A 23,411-nucleotide genomic window follows, 5' to 3' on the forward strand; every position below is an offset into this window, starting at 1 on the left:
TTGGGTAACTTAAATTTCTATTATGCTAACGGGATTAAATGTATATAATGCAAATAAATCAAAATCTAACGATCCCAAGTTTCCATCATCATCGCTTCCAATTGAAGAAAATGAACTGAATATGGGGTTTTTCGATTTTAAAGTCACCACCATTTTTGGTACATGGCGTCAACTCAGGACATTGTCACCGCGCTTATTTGTCACCAACATCTGAATAAAATGGAGTGTTGTCTAAACACTATTAGGAGAGTTAAGATCTCTCAAATGACTAGAGGACGTATTGTTCCTGTGGATTTCACCACTACTGCAGGTATCCTGCTAGCAGCACATCCAGCTCCAGTGGATAAACCCAGGGACAAAAGTGTTTGTGATAAGGATTCCATTCTGTCAACAGCGCACTATTTGCTAAATCCACAGGACGCTCCTGCGTTGGTTCAGCCATCCAGGCGTTTGTTTTACTAAATCCGGCGTTTTCCTCTTCTAACAAAGAAGTCATTCTAGCCGCATCCAGCGGTTCAATATTATGATAACACAAGTGTTTCTCCTTCTCATCACCGCTCATTACCTGTGGCAAGAGCCACCATATAAACAAGGTGAATACTTTTTTTTTTACTCGGTGTAATAAAAAAAAAAGTTCCCTGGAGGAATGATCTACGGAAAATAAAAAAAAATGAATGGGGTGGCGTTTAAAGAAAAGCCATCAAAATTGTCATCAGATGGAAAGCCTCGAATAAAATTATCTCTTCGACTCTAATAAAGTATTCTACGCCTTAGAATAAAGAAATCCCCCCCCCCCAGCACGATTAACGAGAGCATCATTAGATTATACTTAATAACCTCTAGAGTAGAGTAATTAGTATATATTATACTGGGCGGAAAACTGACTTCATTAATATGCATCTGCCACTTGCTACTCTTCCATAAAGAAGCGTTCGCTGGAAGGTGCGCTATAGAAAAAGTATCAAACAGAATAAATAGATAATAATAATAAAAAAATAATAATGCATTTCTTGTAGCCCCTTTATGGCAAACTCATTCGCAAACCACTTAATTAATATTGCAATGAACAATTTACCAGCGGCGAAACCTTAGAACACATTATTTAAATAAAGGTTTTTAATATTTAATTGCAAAACTTAATTCCCAGCCTAAACTATTTCTACGCTAATCTAATATAGTTAACGGAATTAAAAGGAATCGAAGGACGGAAATTGATTTACGAGCTATTATTTAATCTATACGCACAGTTTATGGAAAAATGTTTCGAAATCAAACGACGTTTCATATATATATTTTTATAAGTTATATTTTTTGGAGGGTTAATAGTAAAACAATAAGAAATTAGGAAATTGTTTCTTTGCTGTTGATCTGAGCTTTTTTCTTTTTTTTTGTGTGTGCACTTAAATGAGTTTTAACAGCTGAATTTAGTGCGAGGGGATATTGTAAAGTGAATGGATTTAGTAGGAAATAAAGCAGTTCTGAAGGTGAAAGTCTAATAACTTCCTTATAAGACTTAAAACCTCCCTGTACAGTTCTGCCGCTGCCTATTGAACACCAGTAAATCACTTGGAGGAAAAGTCCTCGTGAACAGCTGGCAACCCATTCCTCATTTATTGCCTTTATGGACTTAAAACTTAACTTAAAAATGATTAAAAAGCTCTGTTCAAGATTAAAATGTAACTGGCGGCTTTCCCCTGCGCGGCCTGACGAGCGTAAACCATTATTGAATTGTAAGGATTAATTGGCCTTTAATGGAAATGATTAGTGCTCTCTCTGTGAATTAGTCCGCGGAGCTCTGCTATGGGTTATTTTATTAGGAGACTCTCTATAGATATAGTTATTAAATCTGTGACAGTCCTGCACACTGATCAAGGTTACATTTGAGTTTGTTGTTTTTTTTGCTTTTGTTATTTATGGTGTTTTTTATTATTGATGTTTGAAGTTGTGGTCTGTTACAATATGAAGGGTTTAGCTTTCGCTTCGTGTTTAGAGTTGGTTACCGATTAGTAGGGTGGCTCAGTGGGTAAGACTGTTGCTTTGCAGCATAGGGGTCCTGGGTTCAATCCCACTATTGACAACATCTGCTAGGAGTTTTGGTGGGTTTATTCCGGTATCACATACAATTTTAGATTGCCACTAGTTTCCTTGATATTGCGTTGATCCAGGGAGCTAGTCTGATTGCCGTATGTGGCGTCGGGAAGGAATTTTTTTCCCCAATGTGAAGCTTACTGTTTGCCACATTGTTTTTTTTTGCCTTCCTTTGGATCAACATGTTAGGGAAGGTTAGGATAGGATATGGGTTGAACTATATGGACTTAAAGTCTTCCTTCAACCTTAATAACTATGTTACTAAGATAATGTCTGTAAAGAGCTATGGAATATGATGGAAACTGAATACAAAAGATAACATATGGAAAATAAATATAAAATAAATGCAGTATGGAAAATAAATTTAAAAGATTAAAATGTGGAATTTAACCTGATGAGAATCTGACAGGTCGATAACAATTCATGAAATGTGTCACCGGTATAAAGATTACTAACTTCCAGGAGAAGTCCGTGTTTGGAGTTCAGCACCGGACACTAGGTATCCGGTACGGACCTCGAACTTTGCAGTTCCAGTTTGTTTATCTCTAATTATAAGGTATCAACTATAAACCATTGAGGACTCTCAGATTTTACTATTTTTCCAAGCTCATACAGATATGATCTATCCAGACACTACTGTTATTTTGTGTTTCTTTATTGTGGTTCCCCTGAGGAAGATGTCCAATCAACCTAGAAACGCGTTGTAATAAAACTACAATCTCTATCTACTCATCTGGATCCTGTGAATTCTTTACCGGCAGCGCAGCATACCCGTATTTCCCCTTTTTTGTGAATACATATGGTCACTTGTAACTTGTTTTACCATCTGCCCAACTTACTTTTCCTATTATTATAAAACACATTTGCAAATTTTGTGTACTGGATGAGCAGACGGAAGCACTTACCACTGTCCAGAAGAAGATGACCCTCGGGTTTCTCCTGCCAAAAAAGTAGTGTCTTCTAGCCACGAAGGGATGAGGAAGAAGTCAGTGAGGAAGCAAATGGCTCAAAATTCAGGCTGAGACCGTGCAGACTCCTTGATGTGTGCAGGGAAGGAGGGAGCCCTGGGCTCTTGGCTCTTCAAAGCGGCTTCCACTTTAGTGGTGAAGTTTCTTGAATGCCATCAGCTTGTAGATAGAAAACACAAGTGATTAGTGGGGCTGATCCTACTGTCCAGGTGCAGTGCTGGTGACTGCCCTCTACATCTACAGGAGAGGGAGTAGTATGGACAGGCTGTGAGCACAGAGGGGAGGGTGTGTGTGGGAGAGACACAAGGAAGGGGTGGGTGGCTTCTATCCCAAAACACACAGGTCTCTAAACCCTTTTTATAACACAGGAGGACACTATGCTGGGGCAGAACATCAACACACATACTTCAAGTCCCTTCCTTATCAATACTTGCTTAACCACATCTTCGCCACAATTATGCTGGATTCCGTTATCCTTGGAAAAAAAAATCACATGGAAAGCAAAGTCGTAAAATCCCTGCAAAACTCCACAACACCAAACGTTAGGAATTTACAAGCTACACCCTGGCGCCTTTACGTTATTCCTTTACGTGATTTTTTTTTAGGTCCATGCAAATGTTACCGGCAGTAAACAAGTTAAACACGAATCAGCGGTATAAGGGGGGTTGACCAGAGTCATTAAATGGAGTCGCAGTTTAGATTCTTTTTGTGCGTTTGTTGAATTTAATCCCAGTCTTTTTTCTTCAGTGAGTAACCATACGATACTCTAAAAACACAAGGGTGTAAGAAGCATGTTCCCTGTGCCTGCCTCTAGCAGCAAGGCAGTAGCTAGTAGATCCTGGATGCAGTCATGTGAAATCAGATCTGGAAGTTAAATCCCAACCAGATTCCTCATCTTTATATAACTCCGAAGCTGATGGTAAATATGGAATTCCTTCCCATCAGACCACAGACTCGTAATCAGATGCTGCTACAAAAACTGAGATGGGGGTCCCATACATATATAACTCTGCCCCTTGTACGCTATATCTGGTTGATACAGATTATATTTATTTCCCTATTTTATTCATGTCAGGGTAGTTTTAAGACAGAGCGCCATATTTATAGAGTCATTGAGCCCCTTTAACTGTCACACGCACCTGTATGAAAAATTTGGTGGCGCTTCAAACTTTAAGGGCTGATTCAGACGTCTGATTTTCTAGTATGAGTGCTATCTGTGTTATTTATGAATATCGATCGTATATACAGTGGCATGTCTGAAACCTTGGTCAAAGTTATCTGAGCACACAAATCTCCAGGGTCCCCAAACTTTTACATCGGCTCATTTTGCTTTTTGTATTTTTTAAAATGTAAAGGATGAAAATATATATTTTTTGGCCTAAAATACAAAGGAAATGTGTCTTCTTTACCTTTAGGCCTTTCAGAGATCATTTCATCTTTAACTTGCTTAACTGATCACAATAACAGTAATTTTGACGAGGGGTGCACAAGATTTTGCATGCCACTGTATGCCGTCTATGGGGCCGATCTTTCCTCAGACCGAGTGGTCAGTGCAAAATCGCAGAGACATGTCCAATATTGTTCTGAATGAGGTTCAAAATCATCAACACAAGTCAAAGGGTCCATGAAATATATCACGTCCATGTGCAATACATTTTTTCACTGACAGATACGAGAAGGTGGAGAAACTTTTTTTTTTTACTCATGAGCGAATTAAACTGATGACACTCAGATCAAACTCTGTGAAAATAATTGATGAATCTCAGTCCGTTTTTCTTGTGCGTGAAAAGAACTGACATCTGAAAGAGACCTCATGTTCATTTGTTTTCCCTCAAGGTTTATGTCTTTTTATACGGAATAGTTTTAACCCAACATTATGGCACCAATTCATCATTTGTGAGTTTTTTTTATGTCACTTTCTTTTGTTGTCTTGAGGTACCTATTGCCAGTTTTTGTGCCAAATTCTTCAAAATGGCCCATGTGGTTCATGAGTTTTGGGCAAAGTCAAAAACATTCTTTTTTTTGTATTTATTGCAGAAAGTTGCAAATTTTGTGAAATGATGCAAAACATCTGGCATACAATAAAATCACTTCAGGGGGAGACTGGATTTTTTTGAAAAGTCACAATTGATGAATCAGCCAAAAACATCAAGAAATCCTAAATGCCTCTTAGAGTGGCAAACATGAGAAAAAACAGTCAAACGCATATGAAACAGACTTTAAAAATAACACGAAAAACAAGTGGGACTTGATTAATTTATCAATTGCTGCTTGTTTTTTGTTGAGTTTTTGTTGATTTGTCCCTTTTTTTGTTTGCATCAAATAAAACTTTCCATATGCGCCTCTTTTTTTACTGTATTTTATATGTTTTTTTAGTTCATTACTGTAGATAAAGTTTAGGGTTTCCAGATTTTTTCGCCAAATTCATCATTTGCAACTTTTTTCAAAAAATGCTAAATTTGTCCCAAATGCACTGAGGTCATAACCTGGAGTGATTCTACAAATTTTAGTGCAATCTTTACAACATTTTGCAATACGTGTGACTTTTTACACTAAAAAGTGGCAAAAACTGTTAAAGATAGAAAAAAAATCTTCTTTTACTTTTGCGCAAATTTCATTAGCACTGTATCTTTGTTGCGCTGGGCTCCTGTGTTCAAATCCCACCAAGGACAACTGCTGCAAAAAGTTTGTATGTTCTCCCCTTGTTTGTGTTTTCTCCAGTTTCTTCCCACATTCCAAAGACACACTGATAGGAAATGTAGATTGTGAGCCTCAATGGGGACAGTGTTGATAATGTCTGTAAAGTGCTGTATAATTAATGGCGCTATATAAGTGAGCAAAATAAATAATTAAATCAACATAGCTTTTCTCCGGTATCACGGATGACAAGGGCCAATACAAGTTTACGGGTCTTTTGCACATTGCCTCTTCAGAAAGGAAGAGGACTTGAACTCTATTGTGCCACTTGTTAGAAGCAGCCTAAGGCTATGTGTACACGCTGCGGTTTTTGCCACGGTTCCGCTGCGGTTTTGGCCCTGCGGAACCGCAGCAGTTCCGCAGACATGGTACAGTACCATGTAACCTTATGGGTTTTCAAAACCGCAGTGCTCACACTGCGGTTTTTTCCGCACGGTTTTGCTGCGTTATTTTTTTTTCCGCAGCATGTCAATTGTTTCTGCAGATTCCGCTGCGGTTTCACACCTTTAACATAGTAGAGGTGTGAAACCGCAGGGCAAAACCGCAGGCCAAACTGCAGTAAAACCGCAGGTCACTTTACCTGCGGTTTTACCTGCGGTTCCGCGGGAAAAAACCCGCAGGTGAATCTGCAGCGTGTGCACATAGCCTTAGGGTCGCATTTCACATAACGACACACCTGCGATCCCGACATCGATACGACCTGGTAGTGATCGCTGGTGCGTCGCTAGATGGTCGCTAGTAAGCTGCCAAACAGACAGATCTCTTCAACGACGCACCAGCGATCCCGACAATGATACGACCTGGTAAGGATCGCTGATGCGTTGTGACACAGCAGCTATTCTGAACGATTCCAGCCTGCGTCCCTGAGTTCTGCGTCGCCAACGAGGTCGCTCGTCGACGTCAAACACAGCGATGCATGCTGGCCAGCGGGACGCAGACGATGAAAAAATGGCCCAGGACTTTCGAGCACGGTCAGCAATATCCGGGGGGGGGGGGGGGGGCGGTCGCCGCTATGTGTCACATGTAGCGAGATCGCTGTTGCGTCACAAAATCGGTGACGCATCAGTGATCTCGCTAGCAATCTCGCTTTGTGAGACGGGGCCTTTAGTCATATTGCAAGACTCGATAATGACTTGCAGGATTGCTGCTTCCAACAGGTGGCGCTAAAGAGTTCAAGTCCTTTTCCTCTCTGAAGAGGCAATTTGCATATTAAATTTCCCAGAGGAGCATTGCATGGTGAATAATCCTCCTTACTTTGGCATGCCAGAGCCAGTATGTCACTCTCCACAAGGAGAAATGTTACCTCTTAGACTTGGATCCTTGAAAAACACCTATAACACTTTAAAAAGAAAATTGTGGAGCTTGTGTCTCCATTTTCCAAGATCTGTAACATTTTCATTATATGCATTGGTGGAGCTGTGTGAGGGCTTGTTTTTGAGCTAACGTTTTTACCGATATCATTTTGGCTTATATACGTTGACTTGATTGCCTCATAATTACACACGTGGTCAAAATTGATGGTACCCCTCGTTTAATGACAGAGAAACCCACAATGGTGACAGAAACAACTTGAATCTGACAACAGTAATAATAAATAAAAAATCTATGAAAATGAACAAATGAAAGTCAGACATTGCTTTTCAACCATGCTTCCACAGAATTAAAAAAAAATAAAACTCATGAAATAGACCTGGACACAAATGATGGTACCCTTAACTTAATATTTTGTTGTGCAACCTTTTGAGGCAATCTCTGCAATCAAACAATTCCTGTAACTGTCAATGAGACTTCTGCACCTCTCGACAGGTAATTTGGCCCACTCCTCAAGAGTAAACTGCTCCAGTTGTCTTGTGTTTGAAGGTTGCCTATTCCAGTCTGCATGCTTCAGCTCTTTCCAAAGATGCTCAGTAGGATTTAGGTCAGGGCTCATAGAAAGCCACTTCAGAATAGTCCAATGTTTTCCTCTTAGCCAGTCTTGGGTGTTTTTAACTGTGTGTTTTGGGTCATTATCGTATTGCAAGACCCATGACCTGCGACTGAGACCAAGCTTTCTGACACTGGGCATCACATTTCTCTATAAAATCCCTTGATATTCTTGAGATTTCATTGTACCCTACACTGATTCTAGACACCCTGTGCCAGATGCAACAAAGCAGCCCCAAAACATAACAGAGCCTCCTCTATGTTTCACAGTAGGGACAGTGTACTCCTCTTGATATGCTTCATATGCTTCATTTTTCTGTTTGTGAACATAGAGCTGATGTGCCTTGCCAAAAAGTTGCATTTTTATCTCTTCTGTCCATAGGACCTTCTCCCAGAAGCTTTGTGGCTTGTCAACAGGTAGTTTCTCAAATTCCAGTCTGGCTTTTTTATGATTTTTTTTCAACAATGGTGTCCTCTTTGGTCGTCTCCCATGAAGTTCACTTTAGCTCATACAACGACGGATGGTGCAATCTGATACTGATGTTCCTTGAGCTTGAAGTTCATCTTTAATCTGCTTAGAAGATTTTCTGGGTTCTTTTGTTACCATTCGTATTATCTGTCTCTTTGATTTGTCATCAATTTTCCTCCTGCGGCCACATCCAGGGAGGTTGGCTACAGTCATGTGTGATGATCTATGCTGGATCATGACTGATAAAAAGCACAGGTAACCTTTTTTTTCTTAAGCTGTGCATAAGTTTGGTTTTTGCCCCCAGTGGCCATTAGGATTATTGCACTGTGGTGTCTTTTGTCCTTAGTTTCCCCCCCGTGGTGGTGAGCATCATTGCACTCTGGTTTCTTTAGTTAAGTACACATGATTATAATGCAAGTGTGATTGCTCTGGCTCTGCTATAAAAGAGTCACAGGTGTTGCAATCAGTGTTGGTGATAGTGTTCATTTCAACCATCCTTGGTGGAGGAAGGAGCTGGAGAGCATTCCTTGCAGCACTGTCTTGGCCCTGGTGTGGAAGGAGTCAGAGGGGATTTCCTTGTAGCCCTGACAGAGCTTGGTGGCAGCTATTCATGATGAGAGCTGCAATCTTTTGGTGGACTCTGTTGCCAGGAGCAAGAGCAACAGAGTAAAGCTAAGTGGTGTTTCCCTGTTTGTGTTTTTCCTTAGTGTGTATTAGTACAGCGGTGGGGCCAGTGCCTGCGCCACCCAGCTCCCTAGCAAGGGATAGGTGCAGGGTGTGCTAGGGCGACAGGTTCCTGATTGGTGCCTGGTGGCACTGGCATAGGGAACGTTAGGAGCGTTAGGGACACAGGAGGTCTCCACGTCCCCTTTCCCTATCACAGGGCTCACCGTTGTAACTGTTTCCCCTTTCCCCATGTCTTGTTGCTTTAGTTACCGGCCAGCTGGCCGTGTCACACAGGACAGTATCACGTGCCGCGTCTTGTTGTTTCAGTTACCGGCCTGCGGGTCGCGTCACACAGGACGGGTCATTGTGACATTATCACCAACCCAACTTTTTTTTTCTCTGCTGAGCCATGGACCCAGTTCAGCCCTTTGCCCAAATGCTGCAGATCCTTACTAATGAGATTAGGGGGCTGCGCGGAGGGTTGGTGCGGCAGCTGCGGCTGTTGGTGGGCTCTGGGGGCTTGGTTCAGGAAAAGGCTCAGCCAGAACCCAAGATATCACTCCCTGACAGGTTTTCTGGAGGGAGAGATCAATTCTTGGTGTTTCAACAAGCCTGCAAATTATATTTCAGGTGGCGCCCTCGTTCATCAGGGAGTGAAGAGCAACGGGTGGGAATCATTATGTCCCTTCTTAAAGGGGATCCCCAATCTTGGGCCTTCTCCCTACCGGACGATTGTCCATCATTGGTGTCCATGGATGAGTTTTTTGCGGCTTTGGCGCTTGTGTATGGGGATCCTGATGGCGTCGCCCTGGCGGAATCCCGACTCCATAGGTCTAAACAGGGAGCCCGGGTTGCTGAGGAGTACTGCTCAGAGTTTAGGAGGTGGGCCACTAACACTCAGTAGAAAGATGCTGCACTTAGGAGTCCATTTGTGCAGGGTTTGTCTCCAAAGTTGCAGGATACTCTGGTGCAGTACGCCGCCCCCAGGTCGCTGGAGGCCGCGATGTCCCTTGCCATCCGGGTGGATAGACGCCTTAGGGAAAGACATATACAAAAAGTGCCCCTTGATGTCCTCGCTAGGGAGGAGGACCCACCAGTGCAGACAGAAGTACCCATACAGCCCGGTGTTGTTAATACAAAAAGGGGGGTGTCTGCGGCTCGTCGTGGTGGGGGCGTATGCTTTTCCTATGGGAATCCTGGCCATTTTATGAGAGCCTGCCCAGTTCATGCCAAGTCTCCAGATGAACCTATGCAAGTAGGAGGAGCTAGTTTATGTTCTGTGCTGCCTACGGTTCGGGGAGTGGTGTCGTCATGTTTATACTGTGGGCAGACTGGTCATGTCCTGAAGGCTTGCCCATTGCGCGCCAAATTATCTGTGCCATCTGAGAAGCCGCATTCTCCTGGTCGCTTGGGGGGAGGCGACCAGGGAGTATACATTTCCTCCATTTTGCCCTCCCAAGGTACCATGTCAGCAGAGGTGTTGGCTGGCGGGGTACCGGAGGTGATACCAATGCTTGTGGACAGCCGAGCAGGAGTCAGTCTGGTGGATGCTCGCTTTGTCCTGACTCATGGTCTGAGGTGTAGGACGCTAGCCCAACCTATAAGCGTCCAGGCCATAAACTCTGTTCCACTGAGCCAGGGGAGCTTGACCCAAGTCGTAGAGAATATCCATTTACGTATAGGACATCATGAGGAGTCCTTGTCATGCTACGTCTTGGAGGGAATGCCAGTACCTATTGTTTTAGGCTTCCCTTGGCTGAAAAGACACAACCCGGTAATAGATTGGTGGGCGAGGGAAGTGGTCAGCTGGGGGCAGTCGTGTGAGGGCTGCTGCCTAGGGACTACTGTCTCTGCCGTCTCTCTTCAACGAACCCCTTCCTCTCCAGTGAGAGCAGCAGATGTGCTGCAGGAGAGTAGGGGCAAATCTCAACCCTCGCCATTGGCCAACCCTGAGAGGCGCAGACCTCGTGGTGGAAGGGGTTGGAGGGTGGTGTACCCCTTGGTGAAGGGTGGGGGTGTGTGTGGTGACACAGGGGGACGCCTCTGTTGTCGATCCCATAAAGAGTTCATCAAATGGTGACAAACGATTGAGTGGAAATAAACGTTCAAGTCTGGACCTGTGTGTGAACGAGCATGTATGGGTGGCCACCAAAAACATCCAGTGGAAGTGTGTTGTGGAGTGTTACCAGCTCATACCAAACATACACATACACAACTCGTTCCTCAGGTCAGCGCTTCGGAGATGTGTGGTGCCTCCAGAGCATGCATTGCCAATGCCAGCGGGCTCGTTTCTCATCAACCTGATGTGCAGGTAGTTGCTGGGGTGAACTCTGGGTCTGGGCATCCCCGCTGTAGGTGGTTCCCTGATGAGGAGCGGTCTTGAGGGTCCAGAGGCCCCTCATTAAGGGGAGGGTACTGTCATGATCCATGCTGGATCATGACTGATAAGAAGCACAGGTAACCTTTTTTTTTCTTAAGCTGTGCTTAAGTTTGGCTTTTGCCCCCGGTGGCCATTAGGATTATTGCACTGTGGTGTCTTGTGTCTTTAGTTTGCCCCCGGTGGTGGTAAGCGTCATTGCACTCTGGTTTCTTTAGTTAAGTGCACATGATTATAATGCAGGTGTGATTGCTCTGGCTCTGCTATAAAAGAGTCACAGGTGTTGCAATCAGTGTTGGTGATAGTGTTCATTTCAACCATCCTTGGTGGAGGAAGGAGCTGGAGAGCGTTCCTTGCTGCACTGTCTTAGCCCTGGTATGGAAGGAGTCAGAGAGGATTTCCTTGTAGCTCTGACAGAGCTTGGTGGCAGCTATTCAGGAGGAGAGCTGCATTCTTTTGGTGGACTCTGCTGCCAGGAGCAAGAGCAACAGAGTAAAGCTAAGTGGTGTTTCTCTGTTTGTATTTTTCCTTAGTGTGTATTAGTACAGCGGTGGGGCCAGTGCCTGCGCCACCAAGCTCCCTAGCAAGGGATAGGTGTAGGGTATGCTAGGGCGACAGGTTCCTGATCGGCGCCCGGTGCGGAACCGGCATAGGGAACGTTAGGAGCGTTAGGGACACTGACTAAGGGGAGTGCAGGAGGTCTCCACTTCCCCTTTCCCTATTGCAGGGCCCACTGTTGTAACTGTTTCCCCTTTCCCCGTGTCTTGTTGTTTTAGTTACCGGCCGGCTAGCCATGTCACACAGGACAGTATCACGTGCTGCGTTTTGCTGTTTCAGTTACCGGCCTGCGGGTCGCGTCACACAGGACGGGTCATTGTGACATCATGGAGCTTAAATTTCTGAATAATATGTGCAACTGTAGTCACAGGAACATCAAGCTGCTTGGAGATGGTCTTAGAACTTTTATCTTTAACATGTTTGTCTATAATTTTCTTTCTAATCTCCTGAGACAACTCTTTCCTTCGCTTCCTCTGGTCCATGTTGACTGTAAAGGCCCTGTCACACTAAGCGAGATCGCTAGCGAGATCGCTGCTGAGTCACTAGAACTGTGACGTTATAGCGATCTTACCAGCGAGATCGCTGTGTGTGACAGTGACCAGCGACCAGCCCCCCTGCTGGGTATCGCTGATCGTACCCGAAATGTCTGGACATTTCTTTGGTCGCTCATGTCCCGCTTAGTCGCTTGTATCGTCACGTTTGACACCTAGCCTAACGACCTCGTTAGCGACTCAGAAGCAAGACAAGGCGGGGATTAGCGTTCCCGTTTCCACGCCTACCTCGGCTCCGATTGGTGGTCACTACAGCCTCCTGATTGGCGGGCTTCCTTTTAAAAGAAGCTAACAAAGTAGCGCTTCAGTTCTTTGTTCCTGACCCGGGTGTGTCCAAGTTGAGATCCTGTTTTTGTCCAATGGCTGCGACTCCATTTTGGATCATCTGGTTTTCCATCTTCGTTGCTTCTCTAGCCAGTTAATGGTAGGTATTTTTTTAATGAAATGGAGCGCTAGTACGTCACCTTCTTTTAAATGCACAACCAATCAGGACGCGGTAGCATCCTCCATTCAGAGCTGAGAGGGCGTGAGAAAGGGAGCGCAATCTACGCCTGTGTAAATACAGCGTCACACAGTATATCCCTCATCGAGGTGTGAATCGTCAATGGAACATGCAATGTGACAGGGTCCCAACGACCACCGACATCGTTACAAAGGTCGCTATGACACGCTAGATCGTTGCTCCGTCGTTGGGTAGATTGGACTGTCTGACATCTCAATAGCGACCACATAGCGATGCGGCAACGATCCCTGTCGTGTCGTATCACTGTCGGGATCGTTATAGCGTCGCTAGGTGTGACGGGACCTTAATACACACCATGTCACCAAACAGCACAGTGAGTATCTGAAGCCCTCTATACAGACCCACTCACTGATTACAAGATTGTAGACACCTGTGATGCTAATTAGAGGACACTCTTTGATTTAACATGTCCCTTTTGTCACATTATTTTCAGGAGTATCATTATTTCTGTCCAGGCCTATTTCATGAGTTGTATTTCTTTAAAAATTATGTGAAAGCATGGTTGAAAAGCAATTTCTGACTTTCATTTGTTGATTTTCATAGATTTTTTATTTTTTATTTATTACTTTTGTCAGATTCAAGTTATTTCTGTCATCATTTGGGTTTTTCTGTCATTAAACGAGCGGTGCCAACAATTTTTACCATGTGTGTATTTTTATTTGTCATGTTGCGGCATTAAAAATAGCACTATTCTGGAGTATAAATATTTTTTGTCTTTAAAGGTTAATTAATTTTACAATGTTGATAGATCATACTTTTAGGGACACAGCGATACCACATGTGTTTATTTTTATTTATTTATTTCATGTGGGTGTAAGGAGGTGGTGGAGAACCTCATTGTCTCCTTTCTCTCTTGTCCTGCTTGTTCATCCTCGGGAAGTCACTCAGCACTTTCTTCTTCTTCTTCCTCCTCTACTACCGTATTAGCACTTTCGAGAGTTTCCGGTGCCTTTCCCACTTGAGCCAGGTCTTTTGATAGACAAGGCCGAAGCATATTCCAGGAACTATCCGAGTAGGAGAGCTTCCTCCTTCCTCAGGTTGAATCTCATACACAGGCCCTTCGGAGATGATAATTTTCCAGTTTGTCCCGAGGACGTCTTTCTCGTACTAAGACACGGTCCCTGACCTGGAGATCTGTCCCCTGCGGCGGAGTCTTCTCAGCATGCTTCAACTCTCGAAGCCTGGTCTGTACCAGGCGATGCAAAGTCTGCAGTCGATGGTGATGTTCTCGAACCCAGGAGGACACCCCCGTCTGTGGGTACTCCTCTTCTGGATCCAACTTTAGCTCAGTGATTCTTTTTCCAGCACGGCCGAATAAGAGGGTATAGGTGGTTCGGTGCACTCAGTTGTCGTAAACCCATACTAATTCTGACACAAACTCAGGCCACCGGACTTTCCAGTCCTCCTCCAGGTTTCTCAACATTTGGATTAATGTCTAGTTGAACCCTTCACAGGCGCCGTTTCCCTGAGGGTGCTACGGCGTGTGCGCGACTTCTCAATTTGGTACATACAATGCAACTCCTCCACCACCTTTCCTAAAAAACAGGCCCCCTGATCATAATGGATTCACCTTGGACAGCCGTAAACGTGAATTAAATATTTGCAGATGGCATGTGCAGCCGACTCCGCGGTCTGATCTCGAGTTGGGGTCACGACGGTAAACTTCGTGAAGTGATCCACCATTACTAAACAATATTCATGCCCCTGATGGACAGATAGTCTATCATTAGCAGTTCCAGGGGGCGGACGCCACAATAGTTTTTGTGGGGGCTCTCTGCATCGGTGGTTTGGCCAATTCACATGTCTGGCATAGCCAGCAAGTCTCTTCTACTACAGCCTTCAGCTGGTAATGATAAAGAAACCGCTGTAACCACTGAAAAGTCTTTTCCTGACCAAAGTGTGCTCCTTTTTTGAGTGCCTCGGTGGCTATCTCAAGCAATAGCATTTCTGGTACTAAGACCTGCCAGGTGGCACCTAGGTCTTTTTAAAGTTGCACTTTTCGATACAGCAATCCGTTCTTCGTCTGAAGGCGTTCCCATTATTGAAGAATCTGTAGAGTTTCTGGAGATAGAGTATTTCTCTCTCCCGAACTAGGAAGTCTCTTTGATGTCACCTACTGTCTCAACAGAGCAAGTTCACTATCTTGTTGTTGTAACCGGACCCACTCATCCCGGGATCGCCCCGAGACACCTTCCCGAGTAAAAACTTGCACCTGGTCCTGCGTAGCCACCATTGACCTGGCGGGGCCTAGGAACCTAGGAACCTCCTCATTTTCTAACTCTTCATCTCTGTTTCGCCCAGGTTTAGCATGTTTCATCCTGGATAGGGCATCAGCATGAGTGTTTTCAGCTCCTCTTTTGTAAGCAATCTCATACCGAAACTTTGCCATTCTGGCCACCTATCGTTGTTCCAGAGCTCCCAGCTTCACATTCTCCAGATGAGCCAATGGATTGTTGTCGGTGCGCACTAATACTTCAGACCCAAACAAATATTCCCCGAACCTCTCAATCATATCCCACATCAACGCCAGCAGCTCTAACTTGAAGGAACTGTAATTATCTGGATTACGTTTGGAATCATGAAGGGACCAATTTGCATAAGCGATCACCTTCTCTCTCCCGTCCTGTAACTGTGACAACACAGCCCCAAGTCCATGCAAACTCCCATCAGTGTGGAGAATAAACGGTTGAGAAAAGTCTGCATAGGCCAGGAGCTTCCGTCAATGCCTTCTTCAGGTCTTGAAAGGCTTTTTCCTGATGTTCCTTCAAACAAATAGTACAGTTCTTTGTACCCGAGGGCACTCCCTTCAGCAATTCTAGCAGCGGTTTCGCTATACGGGCAAAATTTTCACCGTCTCTGGAGTGCGCCAATTCTGTATCACAGCAATTTTCTCTTGAGATGGATTCAATCCTTCAGCAGAAACCACATGGCCCAAGTACTCAATCTGGGTGCGAAACAATTAGCAATGTTGGTGCTTCACTTTTAGCCCATGTCCTTGAAGGCGACTTAACACCTGTTCTAATCTTTGTAGATGATCCTCAAACGAAGCAGCGTAGACTATGATGTTGACTACATAGATGAGCGTAGCTTCAAAGTTCAAATCACCTAAACATGCTGAAAAGTACCAGGAGCATTGGCTAGGCCTAATGGCATTCGGCTGAATTCAAACAGGCCCATGGGTAATATAAAGGCGGTCTTTGCCCGATCTTGTTCCTGGAGAGGTCCAATGTTGAGAAGAATTTGGCTTTTCCTAGTGCGTACAAGGATTCTTCAATCCTGGGTAATGGATATGAATCTTTCACGGTACAGGCATTTAGTTTACGATAATCCACACAAAAACACAGAGTGTGATCCTTCTTTCGCACTAGGACTATAGGGGTAGCCCATGGACTCTGACTCTCCCTAATGACTCCTTTCTGTAACATCTGATTTAGCATACTCTTCACTTCTTGGTACAGCTGTGGTGGAATTTGCTCTCTTATGGGTGCAGTATCTCCAGTTGGTATCTTGTGTGTGTTGGCCATAGTGGAGCTGAAATCGTCCTCATGATGAGCGAATATGTCTCTATAGCGTCCCAACAGAGCTTCTACCTGTTGCACCTGTGCCTGAGTGAGTTCAGTCATCTCAGCCTGCATCTGCTCAAGAATCAATGACCTTCCTGGATATGCTGGGGATCCGTCGTCAAAGAGGAGTTTACTGTCACAGTCCAGAGGTCTCCCTGCTGTACTGTCAGCTGCACAGTCTGAGGTGGTATTACTTCTTCAGGCATGCCCATAATCTGAGCTATTTCACTCTTAGGAGAATCTGTGATGTCGTAATCTTCTGAATTGATACAACGCACAGGAACTGTTCCATCACACATAATGGCTAACGTACGTGCCACCAGGAATCCCAGGGGTAGCTGCTCTGAAAGAGATGACTCAATTTGAATCTCTACTCCTTCTAATGGGGTACGAGCTTGAACAGGCAGAGTGAGTACCGTTTGCCCGGGGGAGCAGAGTGAGTTTAGAAGAGGCGGGAACTATCACTTTTCCTAATGCCCCTCTGTCACTGAAAACCTCTTGAGCTTGAGATACACAAAATAACTGTTGGAATACCCTCCTCAGGGGGGTATGTGGGCTCCACTGCTTCAGAGTCTCGCTAGAGGGTTCGTTGATGAGGAGACTCCCAATCTCCTTTAATATGTTCATTCCCAGAGTGACCGTGTGTCCGCTATTCACTTCACCCAAGGTTAGCACCACACCTTTCCGTCCCAGATCCTTATTACAAATGGAGATCTGCATCCACACCACCCCTGCGACCGGGATGGGCAGTTTGTTGGCAGCCATCAACTTTATCACTGGGCCCCACTCAGGATGCCTCGCCTTAGGACAATGTCGCCGGAAATAGGCTCCGGGCATCGCAGTCACCTTCAGAGTCGGTGTCCACCAAGCCGTGCATTGCTTGACCATCAAACTCAGCCCAGAGTAGAGGGCACATTGAAACTAGATTTGTGGGACTTCCACTACCCCAGGAGTCCGGTTGCCACAGTGGCATTGCCTCCCTCACAGGGGGTGATGTCATGCCTGGAAGCAAGGATGGTTTCCCTAGCCAGAAAACACCAGCATACAACAACTTTCCTGACTCCAGACCAGGAGGGGAAGCTCAAAACATGGTTTCAGGAAATCTTCCTTATTTTTTCGGGCCTGGAGGCAGGGTTAGTCAGTCTGTGAGAGTCTGTATAAGGGACAGGAGCTGTGAGGAGCTTGTCCCAAGAGCAGAGTGAAGGGAGAGGAAAGTGGAAGTCTAGGAAAGCCTGGGGATTGAAGCTGTGACCAAGCTCACCCCAGGGAAGAGCGCTTGACACCGGACACCGGAGTCTGTGGCTGCACAGGTACAACAGTCCCAGCAGCCAAATCTGGCCCCATCACACACCTTAAGGCACAGCAGCATCCCAGAGCCGGAGCCACCATGAAGGAGTGACACCTGTAAAAGGCTCAAGCTGCCTGCCATACAGGCAAACACTAAAGAACAGTAAGGAACAGAGGACTGAGCATAGCTTCAGGCAGCAAGGACCTCAGAGAACAGCGCAGTAAGGAGGCCTCCAGCACCATCTAGCTTAGGGGATCCTAATTTCCTTCCAGGCTGCCCGGATCTCCATTACCATCTGTAATCGGTTCCCTGGACAGCACCACAAACCGAGAGTAAAAGTGTGAAAACTGCACCCTGCTGTGTCCTCACAGTTATTTACTGCACCACCCGCTCTTCACTACAAACATCACCACTATCTTTAACATTATAAGTACCTTGGGACTTAGCTCTACCTGTGGAGAGCTGTACCAACTCTGCTGCATCATCATCAGCCCCAGCAGTCTCTTCAAGCAGTGTCAGCCGACGCCTTATTGCCGAGTACCACAGGTAGCGTCACAAATTAACACCTTATAAACTTTATTTCCTCTTTTATAACCATTTTCATAGGATACCCAGGGCCGCAGCCCGGATCCCCATTACCATCTGTAATCGGTGCCCTGGACTGCACCACAAACCATGAGTAAAAGTGTGAAAACTGCACCCTGCTGTGTCCTCCGAGCTATTTACTGCACCACCTGCTCTGCACTTCAAACATCACCGCTATCTTTAACATTATAAGTGCCCGGGACTTAGATCTACCTGTGGAGAGCTGTACCAACTCTGCTGCATCACCATCAGCCCCAGCGGTCTCTTCAAGCAGCGTCGGCCAACACCTTATTGCCGAGTACCACAGGTGGCATCACAAATTAACCCCTTATAAACTTTATTTCCCGTTTTATAATAATTTTCATAGGATGCCCAAGGCCACGGACCAAGTCTCTGCTGCCATGACACATCCCCTTAAGAACCGGCCCGATACCAAGTATCTCCACGGCCATGGCAGCGCTCCATATATATATACTGTACAAACCGCTCTATATCTTGTGCAATTTATATACACCTGCTGTATCCCTTCTATATTATGAATACAATCATCTCTTTCCCCATCCATCCTATTACAGAAGAGCAGAATGAGGAATAGAGGATACTCTTTATTGCTAGGATTGATGTTTGCACATTACTTCTTTTCTTAACAGTGTCTTATACAGTTCATACTGAGGCTGTGTGTGAGGCTGGGATGGAGTAGGAAGGGTTTCGGCGAAGTTATGGGAAGGGGGCTCTCACTGCTGACTTACAGCACAGCACAAGGGATGATGGGAAATGTAGTTACAATAGAGCAGAGAATTCTAAGAAAAAGTGATGGCTGTGACAGCAGAGCTGATGCCAGAGCAGGGAGAAGTGAAGCATAAAGGCATAAAATAACATGAAAACTGGCAGAAAATTTATATGGGGATCTTTAGGGGCATTATCCTTATTTATTTACGGCAAAAACAGTAACTGAGCTATGATAGTGGACAACTTCTTTAAACTTGTTATAGTCTGATCACTTATACTATATACTGAAATGCCATAGTATTGCAGTATATAGTGTTGTAGCTAGTGTTGAGCATTCCGATACTGCAAATATCGGGTATCGGCCGATATTCGCTGTATCGGAATTCCGATACCGAGTACCGATATTTTTACAATATCGAATACCGGAATCGGAAGTTCCCATAATGCAATGAGTCAGTTGTGTTAGCCATGTTAACTAATGGCATGGCTGTGATTGGCTACTGAAATGATGTCATCATGATGCGCGGTCTGTGTGGGCTGCCGGGGGTCTGTGCGGGCCTGCTGGGGGTTGTGTGTGTGTGCAGGCATCGTCCGATGGGACTACAAGTCCCATCGGGCTATGCCTGCTACAATGACAGTGATTGACACATTAGCCAATGATGGGACAGTAGTAGTCCCATCATCCGGCTAATGTGTTGAATGTAAAAAAAAACAAAAAAAACATACATACTACATACAAACTACATATATACAACATTCATACAACATACACACTACATACATACTTCATATATAATACATTCATACAACATACATACTACATACATACTACATATATACTACATTCATAAAACATACATACATACTACATACATACCACATATATAATGTGTCAATCACTGTCACTGACTTGTATTCCCATCGGACGATGCCTGCACACACACACACAACCCCCGACAGGCCCGCACAGACCCCCGGCAGCCCGCACAGACCCCCGGCAGGCCCGCACAGTCCCCCGGGAGCCCGCACAGACCCCCGGCAGGCCCGCACAGACCCCCCGGCAGGCCCGCACAGACCCCCGAGAGGCCCGTACAGACCCCGCCTGCACACACAGACTCGCACAGTGTCCGCCCACACTCTTCCCCCCACCCGAACTGGATGTGCAAGGAAAGAAAGGGTTTATTTTCATTCCGATATTTGTGCCCCATTGACTTGCATGGGTTTCCGGTATCGGAATCGGCGATACCCGATATTTTTGGGGTACCGGTCCGATCCGATCCGATATTTCCCGATATTGGAAGGTATCGCTCAACACTAGTTGTAGCTGTTTTCTTTCTGACCCAAAGTCAGATATGCCAGATCACAAGTGAGGCCGAATTAAGAGATTGCGCCCTCAAATAACAAGCGTTCGGAGAAAAAATTGAGGGGCCCCCCAGTTTTAGACTGGAGGGGTACATGGTCGCACAGACTTTAAAATAGATAATATTTATTCTAATGATAAGGACTTATGATGAGAGTTTGTTATTAATGGGGTTTTCAGTCATATTTATAAGTCAAAAGGTCAGATGTGTAAGCTGTGCGTTCTGCACGAGCAGGTTTAAACTGGTTCTGGCCGTTGGAACTTTCCTGTTTTTTTTGAGAAATCTGATTGACAGCTGTCAATAAAGGCGATAATATCAGTTGCTATATAAAAAAGGATTAGCTTGAGTGGTGTCAGTCATCGTCAGATCAAGACAGAAGACACATGGAGACCCTCCTGGAGCCGATGTTGAAGAGAACCTGGAAGGCCGGCGGAGAAGAATGGCTAAAGAAATGTCTGTGAGAAGCAGAGCCTCTGTCAACATTGGAAGAAAGAATAGTGACGTGGACTGACAGGGTCAGCGGTGGCAGAGAAGTGTGGGCAAAAGGGTGCTATAAAACCTAAGAGAAGGAGACAGTCCCATAGCACTTACTCACAGCAGCCGCTTGTGTCCCGAAAGAAGACCAACGTTAGAAGGAAGTCACCGCCTGCCACAAGTTCAAGAGTCAAGCTGTGCTGTCGTGGACGTCATAGGGCGGCATAGGAGGATAAAGCTCACTGGGCCAGCGAGTCTCTGGGACGCCGGGTGAGATCTGGGGCACCAGCTTCAGTACCGGCGGGGCACTCTTCGATCCCATTATCGCACGTGACCATGGGGAGAGATGAGGACGGATGTGCTGCAGTGGCTGGAGCCTGGTATGTCATTGATTCCTCAGAGGATGAAGAGGCGCCAGCTAGGAGAAAAGAAGGTTGGCAGCGCCAGTGCCCTCCACTCCAGGAAGCATCAAGTGCTGAAGAGGAATCTCCCGCTGAGAATCTTACCCTGGACCGGACGAGTGAGAGATGTTATGATAATTTGTCTGTATTGAGTAGGGACTATAGAGTATCTAATTTTATGCAGGATTTACTGAGGTTCATTAATGACAGTTAGCGGAGCCTGAGATTAGGAGTAGCAGGGAGGCTGTTCCTCCTGGGGGCGAATTTAGGGATCCCACACTCAGAAAGAGGGTGGTGGTCTCTGAATGCTGCCTTAAGGAGGCTTTAGCATGCAAAATTTCACCTTTAGGTTTTCACTTAAGTAGTACTGTAAAGGATAAAATTTGTAATCTTGAATATGTAGATATTTTTTCTCTGCTGCCTATCAAGAAATCTTTTGTTAGGCAAGAGAAAAAAGATGATAGGATGGAGCAAGATGATAAAAGGAAATTATCAACCAAATCTTTTGAGTTTTTGGGTTCTGGCTGTTGCTGGGTTGAAAATCTTTCTTCTGTAAAAATGTTTGAAGAGGTGGTGAGTATGAAAATTAAAAAAGAAATAGAGTTGGGAAGAATGTCCGGCCCTTTTTCGTCTCCTCCTTTTAAGAATTTTAGGCTGTTCCCGCTAGGAGTAGTACCTAAAAAAGAATTGGGTAGATTTCATATCATTAGGGATGAGCAAGTAGTGAAGTATTCGGACTCCTAATACTCAGGTACTCGAAACGAGTAGCGAGTCCAATGTAAGTCTATGGGAAATGAGATTAATGGGCTGTGTGTGTGCTGGGCGGGGACAGTGCGAAAACTGTGCTGGGCTCTGCGGGACTGTGCTGGCCTGTGCGAACTGTGCCAAGCTGTGCGGGACTGTGCTGGCCTGTGCGAAGACTGTGCCGGTCTGTCCTGGCCTGTGCGAAGACTGTGCTGGCCTGTGCGGGACTGTGCCGGGCTGTGCTGGGCTTTGCAGGTATTGTGTGGGGACTATACCGGTCTGTGCGGGACTGTGCTGGGCTGTGCCGGGCTGTCCTGGCCTGTGCGAAGACTGTGCTGGCCTGTGCGGGACTGTGCCGGGCTGTGCTGGGCTTTGCAGGTATTGTGCGGGGACTATACCGGTCTGGGTGGGACTGTGCCGGGCTGTGCGGGACTGTGCTGGGCTGCGCAGGTACTGTGCGGGGACTGTGCCGGTCTGTGCGGGACTGTACTGGGCTGTGCGGGACTGTGCTGGTCTGTACTGGGCTGTGCAGGTACTGTGTGGGACTGTGCAGGGCTGTGCGGGGACTGTGCGGGGTCTGTGCTGGGCTGTGCGGGGACTGTGCTGGGCTGTGCGGGCTGTGCCGAATATTGCGAGGTGAGAAGTGAAATACTTGCCAGGATTCGAGTACCGTAAGTACCGGATTACTTGCCGAGTACCGAATCCTAACGAGTATACTCGCTCATCCCTACGTATCATACATCACCTTTCCTTCCCAGAGGGTACGTCTTTGAATGATGAGGTTGATAAGGATCGGGCCTCGGTGAAATATGCATCATTCAATCAGGCAATTGATTTGCTGAGGTCATATGGAAAAGGAGCTTTGTTAGCTAAAACTGATATAAAATCAGCATTCAGATTATTACCAGTTGACTCAAAGGGCTTTAATTTGTTAGATTTTCAATTCAGAGATAGTTTTTATTTTGTTAGAAGCTTGCCGATGGTTTTTTCTCTATCTTGTTTCTACTTTGAAGCTTTTTCCTCTTTTTTGCAATGGGTGCTACATCAGGAGATTGGGGAAGGCAGGGTTCTTTATTACTTAGATGATTTTTTATTTATAGGTGAAGGTGGTTCGGATGTTTGTTTGAGGTTACTAATGAAGTTTAACGAAATTTTGGGTTGGTTTGGTGTTCCATTGGCGGAAGAAAGATGTTTTTACCCAGTACCTGCTTGGAGTTTTTAGGTATAACTATAGATTCTTTTGCTATGGAATGTAGGCTTCCTCTTTTGAAAGTTTTGCGTTTGCGGACTCAGATTTTGCAGTTGGTAACTAAAGAAAAGACCACTTTAAAAGAGTTTCAGTCTGTTCTTGGTTCATTGAATTTTACGCTCCGTATTTTACCGATGGGTAGGGTATTTCTGAGAAGACTTTATGACGTGACAAAAGGGGTAAAATCTCCTAGGTGT

The 23,411-nt window shown here is 45.3% G+C and overlaps 1 protein-coding gene across 6 annotated transcripts in view; it reads right to left on the reverse strand.

The window, feature by feature from the left end:
* EYA2 (EYA transcriptional coactivator and phosphatase 2) overlaps nucleotides 1-23,411 on the reverse strand; it is a 340,732-nt gene that overhangs the window by 211,096 nt on the left and 106,225 nt on the right. For 4 of the 6 annotated variants that reach the window (XM_073580561.1, XM_073580563.1, XM_073580558.1 and 1 more), the window contains one exon: nucleotides 2,994-3,215. The exons of the other annotated variants lie outside the window; for them this stretch is intronic. The gene's annotated coding sequence lies outside the window, so the exon portion shown is untranslated. The remainder of the gene's footprint in view (nucleotides 1-2,993; nucleotides 3,216-23,411) is intronic. 6 annotated transcript variants of the gene reach the window in all.

Source organism: Dendrobates tinctorius, unplaced genomic scaffold, assembly GCF_039654945.1.
Source record: "Dendrobates tinctorius isolate UK_male_01 unplaced genomic scaffold, ASM3965494v1 ptg000065l, whole genome shotgun sequence".
Classification (NCBI taxonomy): domain Eukaryota; kingdom Metazoa; phylum Chordata; class Amphibia; order Anura; family Dendrobatidae; genus Dendrobates; species Dendrobates tinctorius.